We start from the raw sequence: 23,737 nt of genomic DNA, 5'->3' as shown, positions 1-23,737 counted from the left end.
GTTCTCTGAAAGCTGTCCCTACTTACCTTGTTTTTAGATACAAGATGGAGTGTTGCAATACATAGGGGTCTATTTGGATGGTGGTTGGAAAATCACTCCGACCGCCATGGTAGCGGGAAAACACCGCCCACAAGGACTACGGGAAAACTGCCAGTCCAATTAGTAGCTCCGCAGTCGAAATCCGATCGCTGCGGTTAGATCGCGGCAGTTAACATTGCGGCGGTTTCTGCTGCCAGCGGCACCGCCGCGATGTCCAAAAAAGCATGTCCTGCATGTCCCTGCACTGCGTGGCAGGCACTGCACAGTACCTGCCACCTTGTACAGGGACATGTAGAGCGGTAGCAAGTGCATCCACACCCCCCAACACATTGGGGGCCAACAATGGGCCCCCCAGAGACATTCTCCGCTTGCCTTTCCATGGCGGTCCCACCGCAGCGGAAAGGCTGGCTACTGCCGGCATCATAATCATGCCGACGGAGCCTGGCCCTGCACTGGCACCATTGTAGCGGTCCAGTTCCGTCAGCTAGGCAGGCGTGTGGACTGCTACTAGTGGAAAAGTGGTGGGCGGAAAATTTCACCACCGCGGTCGTCACCGCCATGATAATGGGACCAGCGGTTTTCCGGGTTGCGATCACGGGCGAATGTCCACCGCCGGCCCGGCGGCTGCCACCGGCGGTGGCCATCCATCCGCCATCCTAATAGGCCCCATAGTTCTCTTGCTAGTGACGAGAGTAAGGGTACCTCTAGAAATTCACAATTTCTTGATTCTCATGTTTTCAACTTCTAAGAGATTTCTCTAACTCTTGCGCATTTCCTTTCCTGCATGTAAAAAGAGTTAAACTCTAAATTACTATAGCTATTATAGTCAGATCTTCACTAGCAGTTTGACATTATATCCCCATGTCCTGTGAATGGTCAATCACTTTCCAAATTGCGTACCTATTTCATTGATTCAGTCATCATGCGTTAATATCCGTTCGGAACATTTACCCGTAGTTGTATAGGTGCTTAAAGATCTACAATAAAAATCACAGGTTCTCTTAAAATCCCAATTTTTTTTTAACAGGAAGTCTAAATGTTATGTTCCAGAAATTAATTCTGTCTCACATCCTCACTTGATTTGGACCTAGGCTGTCCCATTTATAGCCAAAATCACATTTCAGTCCATAAAACTACAATGTGATGATCTAAGGCATATAGCCATATTACAGAACTGCCCCAGAGGCGCAACAAGCGTTAGCACCCACTTTGCATGCCCCTCGGGCATTTTTGAATTACAGAAGGGGCAGCTGGCACTTGTGCATCCCCTTCTGTAATTCCGATAGCGCTGGTGCACATAAAGCACCAATGCTATCATCAGAGGGCATTCCCTTATTTGCATGAAGGTGTGGCCACATGAAAATGAGGGAATCCCTTTGCCAGACGTGGCGCTGAGCCAAAGAAGCTGTCAGTAGATGAACTGACAGTTTACTACCTAAAAGATTGTGCTCTGTTAGTGCGCCCCCTGATAGCAGCCCTTTGGAGGACTAAAGGGGGTCCTATGGACACTCTGGACATCACCTTGCATGCAGGTGCAGTCACTTACTGCACCCGCCTGCAAGGGGATCTCTAATCCTCCTTGAAAGTGCAGGCTGGTTGCCTCAAAGCTTCAAAGCACCAGCTCCGCACTTAATTGGAACAACCACTGATTCAATTAGATCTAATTAAAATCCGAACTCAACAACGGTTTTCTTACTAAGTCCCGAAATGGATTATCAATCCTTTTTCTTCATATGACTAGCTTTTCAGATACCAACTCGTTTATTGCTCCAAAGTCCATCCAAGGCATTAAATATAAAATGGTGGAGTCATAATTGTATGAAATAAACTCAGACAAAATATTATTAACAATAATTAACCCTACTAAGTGAAAAAGTCCTTTAAAGTATAAACTACTACATAATGGGAAAGGATCAAAGATTCCCACATCAGATTTAAACCCTCGCACTATCTTCCTTCATCATCATTGAATCTGTACCATTCGACTATTCTGACTGGTACTTAGAATTCACACAGATGGTTTCATCATAAATCATCAAAATAATTAACCTCCTGAGTGGAAAGTTATTTTAAAATATAAACCCCATAATAATGGGTAGGGTCCAAAGGTTTCCACATGAGAAGCAAACCCTCGCACTACCATTCTGCATCATCATCGTATCTGCAGAATTTGGCTATTGCAACTGATACCTAGATTTCACACCGATGGTTCCATCCTAGGAAAGCCCAATACACACTTCCCTGACTTGCATCCTGCTCAACGTGCGTTCCCTGCACCGACACGCCGTTGAGATCTGGGACCTGCTCAACACCGTCTCGCCCGACGTCGCCTTTTTCACAGAAACATTGCGACATCGCCACCGCCATCCCAGATAGCTACAAGATCCAGAGAAAGGACCGTCCGCACCGCCCGGGAGGAGGACTCGCCATCGCACACAAGACCCCCCTCTGACTCTCCACATCCAGAACAAATGTCCTCCCCTCCAACACAGAACACCTCCACTTTCAGATCCAGACAAGCCCCAGGACCACCCTATGCGGCACCCTTATGTACAGACCTCCAGGACCTTGCACCCATCACACAACTACCATCGCTGAGCTCGCCGCACCCCACCCCATCACCTACACGGACTACATCCTACTCGGGGACCTGAACTTCGACTTCGACAATGGCAACGACCCCGACCTCACTACTCTCCTCGATAACCTGGCCAACCTAGGATTGAAGCAGCTCGTCAGCACACACACCCACAGAGCAGGTCACACCCTCGACCCCATCTTCGCTGGAGGAACAAACATCCGCTTCTGCCACACCACCTAGCCCCTCTGGACTGACCACCACTGCGTCCATTTTACCTTCAACACCACCACCGCTCCCAAACCCGCCCCACGCCCACCATGACAGAACTGGAACAAGGTGGCAGGGGACCTCCTCAACACCACCCTCCTTCAATACCCCCCCCCCCATCATGGCAACAAACAAGCTGGCACCCCTCTGCCTCTCGCCTCACAACACCCGCTGAAAGCCCCCTGGTTCACCACAGAACTTCAAGATGCCAGACACTCCTTCAGACGTCTAGAGAAAACTTGGCGAAACCTGAAACCCACTGAAGCACGGAACGACTACAAGAGCGCCCTGAAGGAATACCTCCAACACATAAGAGACACCAAATGGACCTTCATAAGAGACAAAGTCCACACCAACGTGACTAACACCAAGGAACTGTTCAACATCATACAGCAGTTTGCAACCCCCCCCTACGAAGCAACAAACATCACACCTTCTCAGGAAGTCTACGACAAGCTCAGCTCCCACTTTAATTTCAAGATCAAGGCCCTCTATGAAAACTTAAGCGAACCTATGACGAGCACCGACATGCCGACCATCACGTCCTGGGAGCCCACTAACATAGCACTCATCACAGCGACCATGAAGAAAACCGACTGAGGAACCCCAACGGACCTCTGCTCACCGCACATCTTCCACAGAGCCACTACCGTCATCACACCCAAACTAGGACACACCATCTGTCAGGATCTGACAAACGGCGCCTGCCCAGCTTTCGATACAACAAACTACACTTCCCATGATCCTCTACATGAGGAAGTATTTATTGGTCATGCTCAGTAACTCAGTGGCGTAATTCAGTATTCTCCCGAGTGGGGCCGAGCCGGTCATGTTCCCGCTTTCATCGAGGAGCAGGAGCGGCGATAGATGCCAGTGGGTTTTTTGGCTGCTACGACGAGTGACATTCAGAGGCCGGTGAGTTGCTTTAATTTCGGAACGTGACGTTCTCCTTATGCTCGTGCTGCCGCATTTCAGTTGGGTCACCTTTCGGTTCACGGAGCGGAACAGGGAGGAGGTTGCAGCCTCGTATTACTGTTTCCGTTTACTCTGTGCATTTCCCTGCGTGTAGCTGCAGGGCATTGGGACTGTTTCTCGGCAAGATACTCTTGTTTCTTTGGGCCAGCAAAACCGGAGCGGGAGTGGTGGACGCAACCACATGCTGCCGGTTGTTGGTCATTTACTTCAGGGGCATTTTCCAAACTGGAGCGGGAGTGGTGGACGCAACCACACGTTGATGGTTGTTGGGCAGTTGCTTTGGGGACATTATTCAATCTGGAGCGGGAGTGGTGGACGCAACCACACGCTGCCGGTTGTTTATTTGTTGTCATGAACATTGTGGGGGGGAGCGGAGCCTAAATGTGATTGCTGCCATGGGCGATCTTTTGTTCTTACTGTCCTCTTGTCATGCCCTCATTACTACACATGACTTTGTGATGTTTGAACAGTTTTCTTGGTTAAGTGCTTAGGGTCAGGTTCGCCATTCAGCTCACTAAGAATTATTAGTTATTCAGGAATCTGAAAAATCTGGGACATTGTTCTTTATTATTTTACGGACCTGGAACCCAGTCATTAACAAAGACCATCCTGATTATAGGGTACGCTGTTACGCACTATACTGTTGCTCTTAGTATACGAGTTCATGAATCAATGCATTGCTTATCGTGTTTTTTATTTACAGGAGCTGAAGGTCTTACATTGTTTATTGGAAATTAGAAAGTAACGTTCCAGACCTTTTTCAGGTATGCAGGATTAGCGAGAATTGATGAGAGTAGTTATTTTCTGGGCTTTGTTATATTATTTTTTGTTCTTGTCGTTTCAGGTTCTGATCCCTGCTGACCCTTCCCTTCCTTTCCCTCGCCTGATAGCTCAAACAACCTGTACTTGGTTATTCAGTGTGTTGGTGACATCAGGAGGTGGACCCTTATGTGCGACACCCGGATCCTGCGGAGCATATCCTGACACCATCAATGCCTCCCTCAGATCAGGCATCTGCCCAGACGACTGGAAACAGGTGGAGGTAAAACCCATCCTCAGGAAACCATCGGCCAACCTAACAGATCTGAAAAACTACCGGCCCATCCCTCTCCTCCCCTTTGCGGCCAAAGTCACCAAAAGACTTGTAAACACCCAGCTGACCGCCTTCATAGAAGAGAACTCCATCCTGGACTCCTCCCAGTCTGGATTCCGCAGCAACCACAGCACCGAGACTGCCCTCCCTGCCCCCACTGACGACATCCGCATGCTACTCGACCACGGATACACCACAGCCCTCATCCTTATAGACCTCTCCGCAGCCTTCGACACCGTCTCTCATCGCACGCTTGCAGCCAGACTTCACGCCGCAGGAATTCAGGAAGCCGCCATCAAATGGATCCAATCCTTCCTCTACGGCAGAACCTAGAGGATCCAAATCCCTCCCTTCCTCCAAACCCACGGAAATCAACTGCGGAGTACCCCAGGGATCTTCACTCAGCCCCACGCTTTTCAACATCTACATGGCCCCCTCAACGCCATCGTCAGACAGCATGGGCTCAGCATCGTATCCTATGCAGACGACACCTATCTCATCCTCTCGCTTATGAAGAATCCCGAAGACACCAGACTCTGTTTCAAGGAGGGTATGAAGGAAGGGGCAGACTGGATGAAGGACAGCTGCCTGAAGCTAAACTCTGAGAAGACCAAGGTTCTCATCCTCGGCCCCTGCATCTCTGCCCAGAACAACACCTGGGGGCCCTCAGACCTCTGACTCTCCACATCCAGAACAAATGACCTCCCCTCCAACACAGAACACCTCCACTTCCAGATCCAGACAAGCCCCAGGACCACCCTATGTGGCACCCTTATCTACAGACCTCCAGGACCTCGCACCCATCACACAACTACCATCGCTGAGCTCGCCGCTCCCCATGCCATCACCTCCACGGACTACATCCTACTCGGGGACCTGAACTTCCACCTCGACAACGGCAACGACCCCGACCTCACTAATCTCCTCGACCGAGGTCCTCATCCTCGGCCCCTGCACCTCTGCCCAGAACAACACCTGGTGGCCCTCTGACCTCAGGAGCCGACCCACCCCTATGGACCACGCTCGGAACCTCGGTATCATCCTTGACTCCTCCCTCTCCATGAACCGCCAGATCAACACCGTCGCCTCCACTAGTTTCAACTGCCTTTGCATCCTCCGTAAGACCCTCAAAAGGATCCCCCCAGTCTGCAGAAGGACTGTCACTCACACACTCATCCCCAGCAGACTGGACTACGGCAACGCCCTCTACGCCGAAACAACAAGACTCTTCTGCATACGCTCCAGACCATCCAGAACACCCCAGCTAGACTCGTCCTTGGGACACCGTGCCATGAGCACATGACCCCGCACCTACGAGGCCTCCACTGGCTCCCTGTCGAGAAGGAGGTCACCTTCAATCCCCTCACCCATGCCTACAAATCCCTTCACAACATCGGACCCAAATACCTCAACAAGAGTATTCTTCCATGTACCCAAGAGGAACCTCCGCTCCGCCGACCTCGCCCTGGCCGAGGTCCCCCTCATTCGCAGAGACAGGCCCGGCGGGAGAGCTTTCTCCCACATCACAGCCAAAACCTGGAACAAGCTCTCTGTGAACATCAGACGCTCCCCGAACCTTCACACGTTCAGGAAGGACCTCAAGACTTAGCTCTTCGACTGATCCAGAGCCGCGCCCCCCCCCCCCCCCAGTGCCATGAGACCCTCATGGTTGAGAAACGCGCTATACAAACCCCTGATTGATTGATTGGTTGATCATAACTTCATGAATCCGACGTAATTAATGTAAGGTATCATCACCCTCACGGCTAGTATTATAGGAAAGATAGTCTTTGTAATAGCATGAGAAAATAGTTTTCAAATACTTTAGTATTCACAAGTCCCCTAGCTGTGATCCAACCCCTAACCTATTCACTAGTCCCCTAGCTGTGATCAAACCCCGAACCCTTTTCATATATAATTCACATTCAAAGCCTCTATGCTATTTTATCTGTACCGAACAGGAGAATTAGTTTACAAGTGGTTAAATGTTCTTACATCCTCAACCTAAGATCAAACCCTGAACCTTTTCCTACATAATCCGAAGTCGTTAGGCTAAAATATCTGTTAAAATATTGTGACAGCCCACAATATAAGTTCTTCAAAACAATTATATACCTCCAAAGGTATGTCCATAGGACATTAAATCATAGCCAAACTCAACTCAAAATCCTGCAATGAAATTCCTGGAGACATCTGACAATGACCATTAGTTCCCACTCAATTAAAAGTTATTTTGACGGGCATGCCCCACCCATAGTATAGAAGTCTTAACAACATGGCTGTTAGATTACAGAGTTAACTTCCTTCTCATGTATTTATAGGTATACAGTAGCAAAGAAAGAAGTTCATAGATGCCACTACCCCATTATCAAATCTCAGATAATTTTAAAACATGTATATACTGGTCTGTGTTATAGGGGAGGAAAAAGAGAAAAGAAAGAGCGGAACACAAATCTACATATAAAACTATTCCTAGGAATGACTTGATTTGCTTAGTCTAAAGTGTGGTGTGATATTCTCTCTCTAGATTGAGAGCCATGGCAACTGTTCGTAGTGTCTCAATCCACCATGTCTGTTTGAAATGCAATTGATGTGGTCTATCGTCACTTCTTGTCACGGGAGCAGACGGGTAGTAACCCCAACTAGTACAGTGATGTCACTAACCTGTCTTCTTCTTGCCCGCGGGGACCACAGTCTGAAGAGAGACCTCCCAATTCCCTTAAATGCCAACCCTCCCCATGTGGCCAACACACTGGAGAAAGATCGCACTCTGGGGGAAAAGGGAAGGGGACAGGATAAGGAAGATGCTGTCTCTGAGGCACCCTCTAGGTCTGGTCTCGCGTGGCTCTGTGCAGCTAGGAAAACAAAGGATATCGTTACTCTGAACAGAAGGCGATGCTAGACAATAACGTGTATTGGGTACTATGGGACCACTTACTGGATGCCCCACAGCATTAGATGCTGGAACTGTGGTGGGAAGGATGGACGCCGTGTAAGAACACCTGTGATGATCCTCTGGCTGTTACTGCACAGAACTCAGAGGACTGCACGGTTAATCGGGCGTAGGCAAGGCGACACTGTGCATCCTGTGATCTCCACAGCGCCGGATTAGTTTCTTGCCGGTCGGGGTTTGTAGACCGGGAGAAGTACACCGGTACTTTAAACGAACAAGGTCAAAGGAAATAAATATCAGAAACAGTGTGTATAGCACGGCCGTGCTAGACTAGGTCTTACCTCCTAAAGTCAGCGGGAAGGCAAGCGTCCGCGGTCTCAGCTGCGGTGTCCACAATAGCGGGAAGGAAAGTGTCCGCGGTCTCTGCTGCGGTGTCCGAGGTAGCGGGAAGGAAAGCGTCTGCGGTGTCTGCTGCGGGTCCAAAGTAGCGGGAAGGCAAGCGTCCGCGGTCTCTGCTGCGCTGTCCGAGGTAGCGGGAAGGAAAGCGTCCGCGGTCTCAGCTGCGGTGTCTGAGGTTAATGAAGGTCGGGTTTAGGCTAGGAATCTGGAACGATTGACAAGCACCTCGTACTTCCTGGGAGGCGCTTAAATACCTTTTCCCCATTCGCTGGTTCCGGACTGCTAGAGCCCAGGGCGTTCTGGGAGTTGTAGTGTTGTTGCGATTCGACGCCCCGCCTTATGCCTGCTGCTCAGAATCGCTACAGAACCCCCTCTCAAGGACTGCCGACTCGGCGGTCGACCGGGTTTGCCCGGATGGGCCCGATAGAAATGTGCCAATAAATCAGGGCAATGGAGATTCCGCTCAGGCTCCCAGGACCTGTCTTCAACCCCAAATCCCTTCCAACTCACTAGGTACTGGACCCTCCCCCGATACATCCTAGAATCCAACAAGTCTTGAACTTCGTACTCCTCTAAATCATCCACTAGTACAGGAGGTGGATGGACGGGCAGTCGTGTGTCTAAGGGACAAGGTTGGAGCAGTGACACATGGAAAACAGGGTGGACGTGCCACGAGTGGGGGATAGCCAGTCTCAGTGCTACGGGATTGATGACTTCAACAACGCTATAGGGGCCAATGTATTTAGGCTTCAGCTTGTTGATGCCTTTAAGGTGTATGTTCTTGGTAGATAACCACACCTTGTCTCCTACTTGGTAGTCTGGTTCTGGACTGCGTTTCTTGTCTGCGAAACGTTTCTGTGTCTCTTGAGCAGCTGATAAATGGCGTTGCGCATCGAGTCTAACCGCCTGTATGTGTGCATGATGTTCTTGAATGCTAGGAAGATTGGAGGTAACAGGCCATTCGAAGGGAAGGATGTTTGGATGATATCCCAAAAGGCAGAAGAATGGTGAACAACCCAGGGTCGAATGGTCAGAGTTGTTATATGTGAACTCTGCCAACCATAAGAGTGTGACCCAATCTGTAGAGTTTTGTAAGGAAAAACAACGCAGGTATTGCTCCACCGTCTGATTGAGGCGTTCTGTTTTGCCATCTGTTTGTGGATGGTAACTCGTTGAGAGCCTGGCGTCGACGTTCATAGTCTCGCATAGGGCCTTCCAGAAACGGGAAGTGAATTGCGCCCCCCTGTCGGTTATGAAGACACTCGGTACACCGTGGGCCCTGACGAGATGTTGTAGTATCACCATTGCCAGTTCCGCTGATGTTGGTACCTTTTCTAACGGTACAAAGTGTCCCATTTTGGTCAAGTGGTCTACTATGACCAGGATCACCGTTTTTCCCTGACACAAGGGCATTTCTACTATGAAGTCCATGGAGACAGTATGCCATGGTTTGGGTGGAATGGGTATGGGACGGAGGAGCCCCGTCGGCCTGTTGTGTCGCGCCTTACCCTGAGCACACACCGAACAGTTCCTGATGTATTTCTTCGTGTTGTCTCTCACGGATGGCCACCAGAAGGAGCGTTCTATGGTGGCGATGGTTTTGTACACACCCCAGTGGCCTCCTAACACGGAGTCGTGAGCCCAATTCAGCACTTGCATCTGTAGCCCAGGGTCAGGTACATACATGGCATGACGATAGTACAGGAGTCCATCTTTCACTGATCGCCACTGGGGTTCTTCTTGGAGTCGGGCCTTGTCGTCAATCTCTGCCACTGACACCTTGAGATCCTCGACGAAATCAGGGGTCGTGATCATGGCTATCGTGTGTCCTGGAAAGGCTTTTTCGGACAAGATGGATGGCGGCTCAGCGTCTTCAGCTGTCTGTTGTGGTTGGATGTCCTGGTTCCGAGAGAGAGCGTCGGCCTTTCCGTTTTGAGGACCTGGGTGGTACCTGATGACAAAATCATAGTCCGAGAGAAAGAGAGTCCAGCGGAGCTGTCGTGGTGTCAGCGCCTTGGCTGTTTTGAGGAACAGTAGGTTCCGATGGTCCGTATAAATTTCAAAGGGGTGACGGGCTCCCAACAAGTAATGTCTCCACTCCTCGCACCCTCTCTTGATAGCCAATAGCTCTTTGTCTGTGATCGAGTAATTGTGTTCGCTAGGGCTAAGTTTTTTCGAGTAGTACGCCACTGGGTGTATTTGTCCTGTAGTGGGATGTCTTTGGGACAGGACCCCTCCCAAAGCGTATTGGGACGCATCGGTTTCCAGTATGTAGGGGAGTCGTGCATCAGTATGTCGCAAAATCGGTGCTTGGGTGAATCTTTCTTTTAAGTACCGGAACAAATGTTCGGCATCCTCTCCCCAGTGAAAGGGAACGTTCTTCCTCAACAGTCTGGACAAGGGATGGATGATCCTGGAGAAGTCTTTGATGAAACGCTGATAATAATTCGCAAATCCCAGAAAGCTCTGTAGGGATTTGACGCACTGAGGGGTCTTCCATCTTGTGATGGCTTCCACCTTACCATTCTCCATCTGAAAACCATTGGCGTTAATCACGTATCCCAGAAAGGACACTTCCTGCGTATGAAAGAGGCATTTCTCTAATTTGGCATACAAGTCATGCTGCTGCAGTCGACCCAGTACTTCTCTGACGTGTTCTACATGTTCCTGTAAAGTACGAGAGTAGACGAGGATATCGTCAATATAAACCATGCAGATGGTATCTAGCAATCCTCTCAACACTTCGTTCATAAAATACTGGAAGGCTGCCGGGGCGTTGCAAAGCCCAAACGGCATGACCCTGTACTCAAAAAGGCCAAACTTTGTCCGGAAGGCCGTCTTCCATTCGTCTCCTCTTTTGACCCTGACTAAATGGTAGGCCCCTCGTAAATCCAGCTTCGTGAAGTAGCGTGCCCCGTGTAACTGGTCCATCAACACCGAGATTAAAGGAAGAGGATACCTGTTTTTAACCGTGATGTTATTCAGGGCCCTGTAGTCAATACACGTTCTTAATTCGGCACAATCCTTCTTCGGAATAAAAAACAGGGGCGAAGAAGCAGGTGACGTGGAGTGACGAATGAAACCAGAGGCCAAGTTTTCGTCTATATAGTTTTTCAAATATATGTTTTCTTTTTCAGTGAGGGCATAGACCCTACTGCAGGAAATGGCCGCACCAGGTAGTAGGTCTATGCAGCAATCATAGACCCGATGAGGTGGTAAACGAGTGGCTTTTTGTTTATTAAACAGAGGTTGGAACTCCGCATAGTCGTCTGGCAGGGTGGTGTCGCTACACGTCAGTTCTGTTGCACAAGCTGCGGCCAGAAAGTGTGCACTGGAGGTTTCTACTTCCTTCGCCTCTGAGGAGAAGGGGAGAGGATGATTGCAATGTTCCTTACAATAGGCAGAGTCCAGGGTCACCGTGCGAGCCGTCCAGCTCACCGTGGGGTTATGTAAGGTCAGCCATGGCATACCGAGGATGAGGCGGAATTGTGGAGCAGCTATTAAATCAAACTGGATGTACTCAGAGTGTTCTGTTTTGATGTGCATTCGAAGAGGCAGAGTATGCCTTACTACTGGTCCACCGCCTTCACATACTCAGGTTCCTCCTTCTTTTCCCATGCAATCCCCAAGGAGTGTGCATAGTCTATATCCATATAGTTACCGGTAGCCCCTGAATCCAATAGGGCATCCACTTGGGTGGCATCCTCGGCAGTAACCCACAATGATACGGTTAGGTTGATGTGGGTTACAGCTGGCATCAACGTATTAGCAAGCAATGAGGAGATCGGTGTGTGTCTTACGTCCAACCCAGTGATCTCAGTCTGGTTCGGACTCTTCAGTTTTCTGATGTCTCTTTCGGTCCCAGAGCAGCGGTTCTTCGTGGAGCTGGATTTCTTTCTGGTTGTTGGGCCCTTGCCTTACACTCTCTTATGAAGTGACCGCTCTTGCCGCAGTATAAACACAGCTTCATATTCCTCCTACGTTCACGTTCTTCCATCGTAAGGGGGCCCCGAATACCCCCGATCTGCATAGGCTCGGTCCCTTCGGGAGGCTTGGGAGTTTCGTCCGCGAGGGGTTTTGGTCTGGGATACCATCCTCTTATCTCGCCCTTATTCCGATCCCCTCTTCTTTCCAGCAACCGATGGTCCAACTGCACCGTAAGATTGATCAACTCCTCACAGGTTGCTGGTAGCTGGACCACCTGGGAAAGCACGTCTTTCAGTTCTCCTCTTAGGCCCTGGTAGAAGAAAGAGGTCCTCCTTTCCTGTGGCCAATCTGTTTCAACTACAAGTCGATTGAAGGAAGTGATATAGGATAACAGGTCCTGTGATCCTTGTCGCAGTGTAAGCAGTTCCTTATCCAGGGACAACATGTGGGACTTGCGGTCAAACAGTTTCCTCAAAGCTGTACAGAAGTCAGTGAATTGGTGTAACACAGGATCATTTCTTTCCATCAGAGGTATGGTCCAGCTTGCCGCATTCCCACCCATATAGGACATCATGAAAGCGGTTTTTGCCGCATCGTCTCGAAACACCGTGGGTTTACAAAGAAAATGGAGCCTACACTGGTTCAGGAAAGTCTCGAACTTCTTAGGATCCCCATAAAACCGTTCTGGAGGGGCTAGATGAATACCCTGGTTTTGTATGACATGGACAGTAGGGGTCTGGTCCGCGAAGGTTGAGGGACCTGCAGTGGAAGCAAAGAACCCACCTCCTGTTGCGCTCGGGGAAGAGGGAGGGGGTGCTGGGTGCCCTGGTGGAGGAAGCGTGGCCTCCCGAATGTAGGACCCTGCTCCAGGGCTTTTGCGCGCTATACCTGCGAATTCCCTACGCATGGTGTTCATGTCTCTTTTCATCTCTTGGTTTTCTACTCTAGAGGCATGCACCTCTTGCTGAAGAACATTAAAGCTTTCAAGCAATGAGGCCAGTACTGCGCCGGTATCCATGGTCCGGGCTGGGCAACTATCTTGGGCTTGTCAATCTGTCACGGGAACAGACGGGTAGTAACCCCAACTAGTACAGTGATGTCACTAACCTGTCTTCTTCTTGCCCGCGGGGACCACAGTCTGAAGAGAGACCTCCCAATTCCCTTAAATGCCAACCCTCCCCATGTGGCCAACACACTGGAGAAAGATCGCACTCCGGGGGAAAAGGGAAGGGGACAGGATAAGGAAGATGCTGTCTCTGGGGCACCCTCTAGGTCTGGTCTCACGTGGCTCTGTGCAGCTAGGAAAACAAAGGATATCGTTACTCTGAACAGAAGGCGATGCTAGACAATAACGTGTATTGGGTACTATGGGACCACTCACTGGATGCCCCACAGCGTTAGATGCTGGAACTGTGGTGGGAGGGATGGACGCCGTGTAAGAACACCTGTGATGATCCTCTGGCTGTTACTGCACAGAACTCAGAGGACTGCACGGTTAATCGGGTGTAGGCAAGGCGACACTGTGCATCCTGTGATCTCCACAGCGCCGGATTAGTTTCTTGCCGGTCGGGGTTTGTAGACCGGGAGAAGTACACCGGTACTTTAAACGAACAAGGTCAAAGGAAATAAATATCAGAAACAGTGTGTATAGCACGGCCGTGCTAGACTAGGTCTTACCTTCTAAAGTCAGCGGGAAGGCAAGCGTCCGCGGTCTCAGCTGCGGTGTCCACAATAGCGGGAAGGAAAGCGTCCGCGGTCTCTGCTGCGGGTCCAAGTAGCGGGAAGGCAAGCGTCCGCGGTCTCTGCTGCGGTGTCCGAGGTAGCGGGAAGGAAAGCGTCCGCGGTCTCTGCTGCGGGTCCAAAGTAGCGGGAAGGCAAGCGTCCGCGGTCTCTGCTGCGGTGTCCGAGGTAGCGGGAAGGAAAGCTTCCGCGGTCTCAGCTGCGGTGTCTGAGGTTAATGAAGGTCGGGTTCAGACTAGGAATCTGGAACGATTGACAAGCACCTCGTACTTCCTGGGAGGCGCTTAAATACCCTTTCCCCATTCGCTGGTTCCCGACTGCTAGAGCCCAGGGCGTTCTGGGAGTTGTAGTGTTGTTGCGACTTCGACGCCCCGCCTTATGCCTGCTGCTCAGAATCGCTACACTTCTATGGTGTACCTTGATATGATCTATCCCTATTACTGAAATTCTAGAAATATCCTTCACATCATAAGTTTCCTTGAAGTGTTTGCCTAGAGGGGACCTTTCATCTGATTTTTTTTATTGCATTAATGTGTTCTTTTCTTCTCTCCTATAAGGAATGAATAGTCAAGCCTACATATCGTTTATTGCAACGGCAGGTAATGATATAGACACAGAAGGCAACATTGCAGTTAATTAAAAATATTATAGTAACATTCCTGCTACTATCATGATTAGCTAATTCTTTGGTTTTGTCTGATATACATTTACAGCAAATACAATAATTACAACGAAAACATCTTCCAAACCTATGAGTATCGCTAGGGCTCAAGATATTTTTCTGAGTTTCGGCTTTTCTAAAATATATTGGACATGGGATATGGATATGGACTAAATATATTATTCAGATCCTTGTCCATCTGCAAAACATCCTAATGTTTTCTTAGAATATTATATATTCTGACAAATTTCACTTGTACAATTTTCTATTTCTTTTTTACCCATAAAACCAAAATGTCATCAATAAATCCGACCCATAGTGCCACATGTTTGTGCCCATCATGGTTCCCCCTCATGCCATCCATGCTCCCTCTCATACCAACCACAGAAAAAGTTGGCATAAGAAGGAGAAAACTTAGCACCCATTGTGGTCCCACAAATTTGGTGGTAGAGAGTATCCTGATAAATAAAGAAGTTGTTGTTCAGTACAAATTCTGTAAATTCAAAAATCATTCTTGTGTGGTTGTAAAAACTAGCAGATTTCATACCAAAAAAGTATTTCAACGCTTGGAGTCCATCCCAATGTATGATGCTAGTATAAAGACGTTTCATGTCCATAGTTACCATCCATAAATGCTCATTCCAAGGTATGTCATGCATATTTTGTAACAAATCCTTTTAATCCTTAATGTAAGATACCAGATCCAATACAAGTAGTGCCAGATAGATATCAATAAAATCTAAAAAAATTCAGTTGCTGAACTTATCCCTGAAATAATGGGTCTGCAAAGAACGTTTCTGTCTTGTTTTGTTATGTATTTAGGCAAGAAATAGATGACTGGTATGGTGTTTTTTGTGCCCAGATGTCAACATTCCTCATGGTCTAACATTCCTTTATCTAGCCCTGTTTTTAAAAATCTTGATGCTTCCATATGAATAAGATTATATTTGATACCTTTGCTAATCTCATAGTCACTTTTACAAGGCAGCTGCTTCAGAGCCTTTGTGTTGTAGTCATGAAAATTTAAAATGACAACATTACCCCCTTGTCTGCTTGTCTTATGATGCTATTCAAATCATCGTTCAAGGAAAATTATATTACATTGGAGTATTTCAGCATACAGTCAATATCCCTACTCACAAGGTCAAAAAGTATGTCAATAACATTCTCTTTCAGCATATTGGGAACAAAGCAAGATTTACTAGCCAGACTGCTTTCTTGAATCGCATTTTTTTCTATGCCCATCTTAGATCTTCAATATCAGGAATGTTGTCTTCACTCAAGCTAATAAGCGTTTGTGTGTCCTTTAAAATCTCTAATAGTCTTTGAAGAGATATTTACTGATTCTACTGTAGCCTGAATCATTGTTCTTGTTTTTTTTGTGCAAAAATGTTTTTAAGTTTCAGAATACTAGTACGTTTATACAGATCTGTTTTGATTTAAATAACATCACAGTGTCTATTAGGCGTGAAAGACAGTCCTTGTTCAACACACTTGTTTCTTGTTCAGTCAGAATCCTATCTTATAGGTTGACCATTAGGTCTTGCATTACTTTTTGTATCCCCTCACTTGGGATCTTGTTTTGATCCCTGGTTGCTCTTCTCCTGGTGTGCTTTCCTCCCCCTCTTTTGCCTCTTTTCCTTCTTTTATAAGATGAATTCTGCATTCTCTGTTCTGTGCTGTCTCTGAAAAATGCATCTTTTTGAGTTCCTCTAAAAATAAACTCGATCTATTGGTATCGTTAGCCTTATCATTAAGAGTTGAATCCCTAGACTCTACACTGGAAGTATTAGAAGAAGCTCACTCTCAGTAGATGTTCTTTTTACAGGTTTGTGATTCTTAAAGGTAAGATCATCATTTTTAGCCTAAGAATAAACTCTCCCAGATTTGTAGTTTATTTTATCTCTTTGTATTTTGGATTTCTTTCTGATATTTTTTCAACACCTGTTGCAAAATCTCAAAATTCTTTTGAGTTCCTTCATCCCATATTAAATAGGATATCTAGAGTTTATTTGCCTCCATTTCCTGTTTTAGATGTTGTATCTTGCTCTCTGCCTGTTCAATCAGCATGAGCATCAGATCCCAGCGAGTAAAACTTGAGAAACCTTCTTATTTCAATACTAGCAGCCCGCCCCGACGTTGTCTGGGTATGAATTGCTGCTGGCCAGTAGTATATTGTTTTGTAGGATTTCGTTTTGATAGCATTTCTTATCTGTGACAGGCCTGTGAAACGCTCCGATTCACAGTACACTGCTGATGCACTTAAGAGTGCGCGTTCCGTAGTGTGTGAACTCGAGTTTCCCTACTTTATTTTTCCTTGCAATATTATATAGTGTGATCTCGACAACATGGCATGAGCACAATTTACATTACAGAAGAACACATTCATTTGTGGTAGGCACGGGGAGACAACGCGATTTGCCTGGAATCACAGGATGTTGAGCTGATGCAGAGATTCGAACGTAGCTCCCCAGCTCTAAAGTTCGCAATTCTAGAACTTGTGGTGGGAGGTGTGTCTAAAAGTGTATGTCGGTGCTGGCCATCAATGAGAGAGACCTGTGCATTTTTCAAATGGGTGGTGAGAAAATATGAGTATGTTGCTGGAGATGTGGGCCGCCGTGCCACCAATGTACTTACCGGGGGAGGGAAAACACCCATTATTCCGCAACTTTCTTTCCACATACCATCACTCCGCATACTTTCATTACGAAAGTACCATGACTCCGCAATGCCATCATAACGCATGGCATTACATTTTATATGCTTTTACCACGCATACATTTACAACGAAATCCGTTGTAAATGCATGAATGTAAAAGCATGTTTTTTTTAATGTTTGGATAAGGTAAGTATGGGTATAGGGGTATATGTTTTGGGGTACTGAGGTATATGTTTTGGGGTGTTTGGGTATTTTAAGGGTTCTGATATAGTTTTGGGTTATGGGGTACAGGGGTAGTTTTAGGGTTTAGGGATAGGTATGGGTTTTGGGGTACAGGGGTATTTTAAGGGTTCAGAGCTAGGTCTGGGTTTTGGGGTACCGGGGTGTTTTTAGGGTTCAGGGCTAGGTTTGTGTTTTGGGGTACAGGAGTATTTTAGGGTTCAGGGGTAAGTTTGGGTTTTGGGGTACAGGGTTATTTTTAGGGTTCAGGGCTAGGTTTGGGTTTTGGGGTACAGGGGTATTTTAGGGTTGAGGGGTAGGTTTGGGTTTTGGGGTACAGGCGTATTTTTAGGGTTCAGGGCTAGGTTTGGGTTTTGGGGTACAGTGGTATTTTTAGGGTTCAGGGCTAGGTTTGGGTTTTGGGGTACAGGGGTATTTTTAGGGTTCAGGGCTAGGTTTGGGTTTTGAGGTACATGGGTATTTATAGGGTTCGGGGCTAGGTTTGGGTTTTGGGGTACAGGGGTATTTTTAGGTTTTAGGGATAGGTTTGGGTTTTGGGGTACATGGTATATTTATAGGGTTAAGACGGGTTAGTGTTTAAGGGTGTTGGGGTATTTTAAGGTGTAAGAGTGAGTTATGATTATGGGGTGCAGGGGTATTTAAAGGGAGCAGGGTGGGATTAGCACACGATATGAGACATGGCATGAAGGCGGAACGTACCACACGCCCCCAGCGTTTGTTACGCCCCCCAGCACACGCCCACAGCACAACGCAGACACGCCCACAAGGGACTACTTTGCTGGCACGGTTCTTTTACCTTTTAAATGTATATGGTGGGCGTCTGCATAGCCTATGTCCTTCTGCTGCAACTGCCCTTTCCAACGCTGTATTGGGTGTTGTGATTGGTGCATTGGTTCCTGAGATTACCCGCCTCAAAGGTTTGGGCTCTCTCTTTATTATATTAGTATGAATAATGCAAGGGAACATTAGATACGTTTTGTGATAGCATTATAGAGGCGCTGTCCTCAGCGTCACTTTTGGAATTATAATGCCTTAGGTTATCACATTGTAGTTTTTTGGACTGAAATGTGATTTTGGCGGTAAATGGGATATCCTTGGTTCAAATCGAGTGAGGACACAAGACAGAATTAATTTAGGAAACAGAACATGTAGGCTTCCTTTTCAAAAAATGTTTTGATTTTTAGAGAACCTGTGATTTTTATTGTAGATCATTAAGCACCTATGCAACGTATAGGTACATGTTACAAATAAATATTAACACATTATGATTGAACTCATGAAATATGTCAAGAAGAAATAGGTAGGCTATTTGTAGAGTGATTGACAGTTCACAAGACATAGGTGTAGAATGTGAGATTGCTAGTGAAGAGCTGACTATAATAGTTATAGAAATTTAGAATTTAACTCTTTTCACGTACAGGAATGGAAATGCACAAGAATTAGAGAAATCCCTTAGAATTTGAGAACGTGAGAATCAATAAATTGTGAAATTGAAGAGGTACCATTATTCTTGTCACTAGCAAGAAGGCTACATAGTGCAACATTACATTTTGTATCTAAAAATAATGGGAGTAGCGATTAGCTTTCAGAGGCCAAATTAATATTGCAAACTCACAGGACCCTAAAGCACCAAGAATGTATCTGAGTAACGGGGTTTGTAACAATAATCGCTCGAATGATCCCACTGATGGACAATGTACTCCTATTTATAGAATATGCATATGAGAGTGGTTGGAACACATTGAAGGTTTTCTAATAATGCAATATTTTCTCCAAATAGTTTTTGCATAAACTTGTAAATTATCTTACATTCCTTTCTTTGTGAAATCAACTGACAAACAATTATACCTTCAGATTTGTTTAGAAACAATGGTCTGAAGGATGTCTATGAGTCCTTATGTGGTATTTTACTTTGAAAGTTGTAAATGCGGTAACATGGGGTTTAATCATATGTGTGAATCTTCATGCAGTATTCGACCATGTATATTAACCATCGGGAATTTCTGTTTAATAGCAGAAATTGTAATACCTAGAAGTATTGAGATTATAATTTCCATCATCCCAATTTTGCTCCTGAAGAAGTGACATGTTACACCATGACCACATTTTGCCTGAAAAATGCATAATGCTGACAAGTACAGATTAGACTGAAAATGATATGTGCTGACTAAATTTGAATCGGTTGAATGTATTTCCCCAGATTTTTTTGAATTATTGTAATCATTGTATTAGTTGTTTAGAATTATTGGAATTGTATATTCTTAAAACTTTAATTGAAAGAAGAAAGTGAAGAAAAACTTTTTTTGAAATGCTCAAAACCCTTTTTGAGAATAAATCACAATGAAACTTGATATATATAACATTGTACGTTTATTTGAAATATTGAAATCTATTTCTCATAGCACCCTATGAACAAGATTATTATGGAAAAATAAGTGTTAGCCTAAGCCACAGTCAGCAAAGAATCAAAGGGGAAAGCATAGAGGACTGTACCTCTCAAAGTCCCAAATCCAAAGAAAAAGTGGCCACCATCAACCTGTGAGAACACCAGTTGATGTCACACAAACCTTCTGGGTAACACCTCATGATCACACCATCAGGGGCTCCATTGTCCTTTACATTCTCATGTTGTGAGCTGTAACATTACTGGATTCTCCCAGACCAGTCCTGGGAACGATATCGACCCTGGGTACCTGAAACTCCTCGATACATTACTGAATAGGGACTGTCGATTAACGCTCTGGCTTTCCATGTTCTTTGTCAAGGTCTTCTTCTCAGGCACTCTATCACTAGTACACTGTTATATCTATTCCCAAACTAACACGCCATGTGAACGTGCCTGCCATGAAAAAGGCTCACAAGCAGAAATGGAAAAGCAGCATTGATTACCCAGAAAGAAATACAGGCCTACTCATGTCAACCTTTAACGTATTAATTAATTGTGCGCATTAATACGTGTGTTTTATACACATAACTACAAATAAATGAAAAATGTCAGTACACAAATTCAGAACTAGATTCATGTTGCAGTTTAATAAAATGTAATGTAACTTTGAATACATGAGTATAAATGTGACTTAGAACCATATTACAATTATGAATATTAAAGCATTAGTGCACACGTTTACATAAATCTTTCTCGATTCTTAAGTAAATACATTTTAATAGTGTGAAGATGGTTTTATCCAATCTCTTAAGACTACATTTCATTTTAGGAAGGTTAAGGCACACAGTGGACTTGGCTTTTTAGTTCTACAGTAAATCTTTACATTAATAATGTTAGGATACACAAAGTATATAGTGGTAAGTGTGCGTATTTTACAGTGCTCCCATCCCCCCCTCTGATGGTGAATCAAGCCATCACATCAAGATATAGATCTCTTATCATATGGACCAGTTAAAACCTCATACCCTTCTTCAGAAATGCTCATCTGGACTCCTCCAGATGTTTCATGTTATCATAGTATCTGTTCTGCCTGTCTTCTAGTCTATGTCTGCTCTTTTTCTCCTTTTTCCCTTCTTTATTTGTGTACATTGTTATACCTTATGGATTGGAAATGAAATAATCCACAAAGAGCAATTATCAATAGGGCTCTCAATATGATTCTAACAATTCCACCTAAGTTTCCATACCATCAACTACAGCAGAAAATCCATTCTCTATTGCTTTCCATTCACTTGTTGCTCCCAGTCCTTTCACATCTTTCTTCAGATCAGCAATGCTCTTAATATATTTCTTCAAGTCTTTACTCTTATCCGGTATGTAAGTACAGCACTGCTGACCTTTTAACATCCTGCAGACTTCGGCCTGTTTCGCAAGGAGAACATCTAATGCAAGTATGTTTTGCAAAACTATAGATCTAATAGCTACCATCTCAGTATCTACAACTAAAAATGCTCCAGCTGTATTATAAGATAACTTATCAACCGCAGTAGAACGTTTTCTGATCTTGTTAGAATTCAGTATCATTCCTACGGATGAAATGATTGCACGAAAGTTGTCTCCAACAATTTCACTACCACTAGCGCCTCTTTTGGAACTAACATGTTCTTCCCCTCTCGAGTTATAAAGATGTCCCACATGATAAATCTTTGGAAAAACTATCCCCATATAACATGATCCATACCATCTCCTTCTCTATCCAAATACAATCCTCAATGTCCATGGGTTTCAAAGGTGTGATCACATTCACTCCTTCCCACAAAATGTGTGTCTAATTTTGATTTCCAGTATATGCACATAATTTTCCATGATGTAGCCAATCTAATGCTAAAGCCACTATGTTTCCTGCTACATTATGCGCAAGCTCCTCCTTCGCCCAATTTGATGCACTTGTATGATTTGCTGCTCTGGTCATTATATTTATTCTCCTATCTTCTACCAAATTGATACCTTTCTTCTCAACATTTGTCAATATACAGGGCAAGTTGTGTTTATGAGCTTAAGCAGTGTCCAATGTCATAGTAGGTTTAAAGAAGTGTCCAACTATTTCTAGTGTTTAAGCATCAGGTTGATAATTCAAATGTTTCAGCAAAGATTGCTGAGAAAACTAAGTCATAGTTTGAGTAATAATATTGGAGATGTCTCTTTCCATAGAAAAGGATGCTCAACCGACTTCTCGATATACCATAAGTTAGAGGAATAAGGTGATACGTGATCCCCTCTACAGTGGAGGAAAGTAATTGCATACACACATAGCAATCCCTAGCATCCGTAGTATCAACATACTCATAACGTAATTTAGAATAAACATTCAGTGAGTAATCTGCTCACGATGTATTTATATCTAAAACTTTCTCATCAAATGAGGACAAAATATTGTCAGTAGGAAATCGTGCTTTGAGAAAAATTGTGTACGCAATCTCTCCTGTACTAGAATGTGTAGGTAAGCTCAACCCTGCAAGCAAAGCAATTATTACTATATTTATTACAACAAACACTCCTGTACATATGTATCTACATCTACCACTATTGTTACTACATTCCATAACTTTCCGAATTCAGACCATTTAGGCTAAACGAAGCAACAGCAAAGGCTTCTCTGTTGATTTTGACCTGTGCAAATGGCAAAACAATGCCCATGCAATTAAATGCAATTATGGTATTTTCAAGGTCTTCATGAGTTTTCTGTAGTCCTACTCCATGTTCTTCTAAATGACAACTTTACATTCCTTCAGCAGACTCAGGCCTAGGTACTTTTCTTCCTTACCTAGAAATTCTATTTAAATGTCGCTAATAAATGCACAGATCAAATTTCCTAATGATCAGATCTAGGATAAAGTGTCTCAGTCTGTTTAGTGTCAATACAATTTCCAAACTTAGTTCAGCCACAAAGTTCAGTTCAAGGAGGCTCCATTGGATTCAAATTGTTACAACAACATGTTCCAACATCTCTCTCCCAGTTATTGGCAGCAAGATATGTCCAGTCAGGTGAGGAGTCCCTCTGTCAGGGGACTCTTGCTCTCTTTGATCTCCTTACTACTGGGCCTTCATCATCACTGCCACTTAGATCAAATTCACCAGTATCTTCTGGAATAGTGTGTGGAACACACACTTCAGGCAAACTCTATCTTTTTTCCCTCATGTCCTCTTGGCCACTGGTCTCCAGGCATGACTTGCGTTACTACGGCATTAGGCCCTTCACCAGGGTCTGGATCTGGCACAATCAACGCTACAGGATGGGACCCTCTTGTTCCGACTTCAACTGTTGATGTATTCAGATATCCTCAGGCCAAACGTGCTGGTCCCCAACAGCTTGACTAACCTGCTCCCTTTGACTCACTGTAACTACCGGCACTTCAGGGAGAGGTGCAATTATATTATCAAGGGGACAGGGAACTCTACGAGTATGCTTGGTATGCACCCAGATGGGGAGACCTTCGCACTTCACAGCTGTTGAGCCACGGAGGCTCCAAGCATGTTTTGTGCATGTGCCTCTTCACCATAACCCAGTCGCCGGGACTGAGGACATAGCACTGCTCCCGTTGAGGCAGAGCTGTAACATCCCAAACCTGTTGAGACTCAGACGCACCACTTCAGCCAGTCCTTTGCAGTAATCAAGGACCATGTCATCTGTAATGTTCACACGTGCTTTCGCAGGCACAGCTGGCAAGTTCATGGCTCTGCCCATGATTATCTCATGAGGAGATAATCCCGTCCTCCTATCTGGAGTACTACGTAGACTCATCAACACAAGGGGCAATGCATCAGGCCACTTCAGAGATGTCAAAGCACATACCTTAGCAAGTCTGGATTTCAGAGT

The sequence above is a fragment of the Lissotriton helveticus genome, chromosome 1_1 (assembly GCF_964261635.1).
Source record: "Lissotriton helveticus chromosome 1_1, aLisHel1.1, whole genome shotgun sequence".
Classification (NCBI taxonomy): domain Eukaryota; kingdom Metazoa; phylum Chordata; class Amphibia; order Caudata; family Salamandridae; genus Lissotriton; species Lissotriton helveticus.
This window is presented reverse-complemented; position numbering follows the sequence as displayed.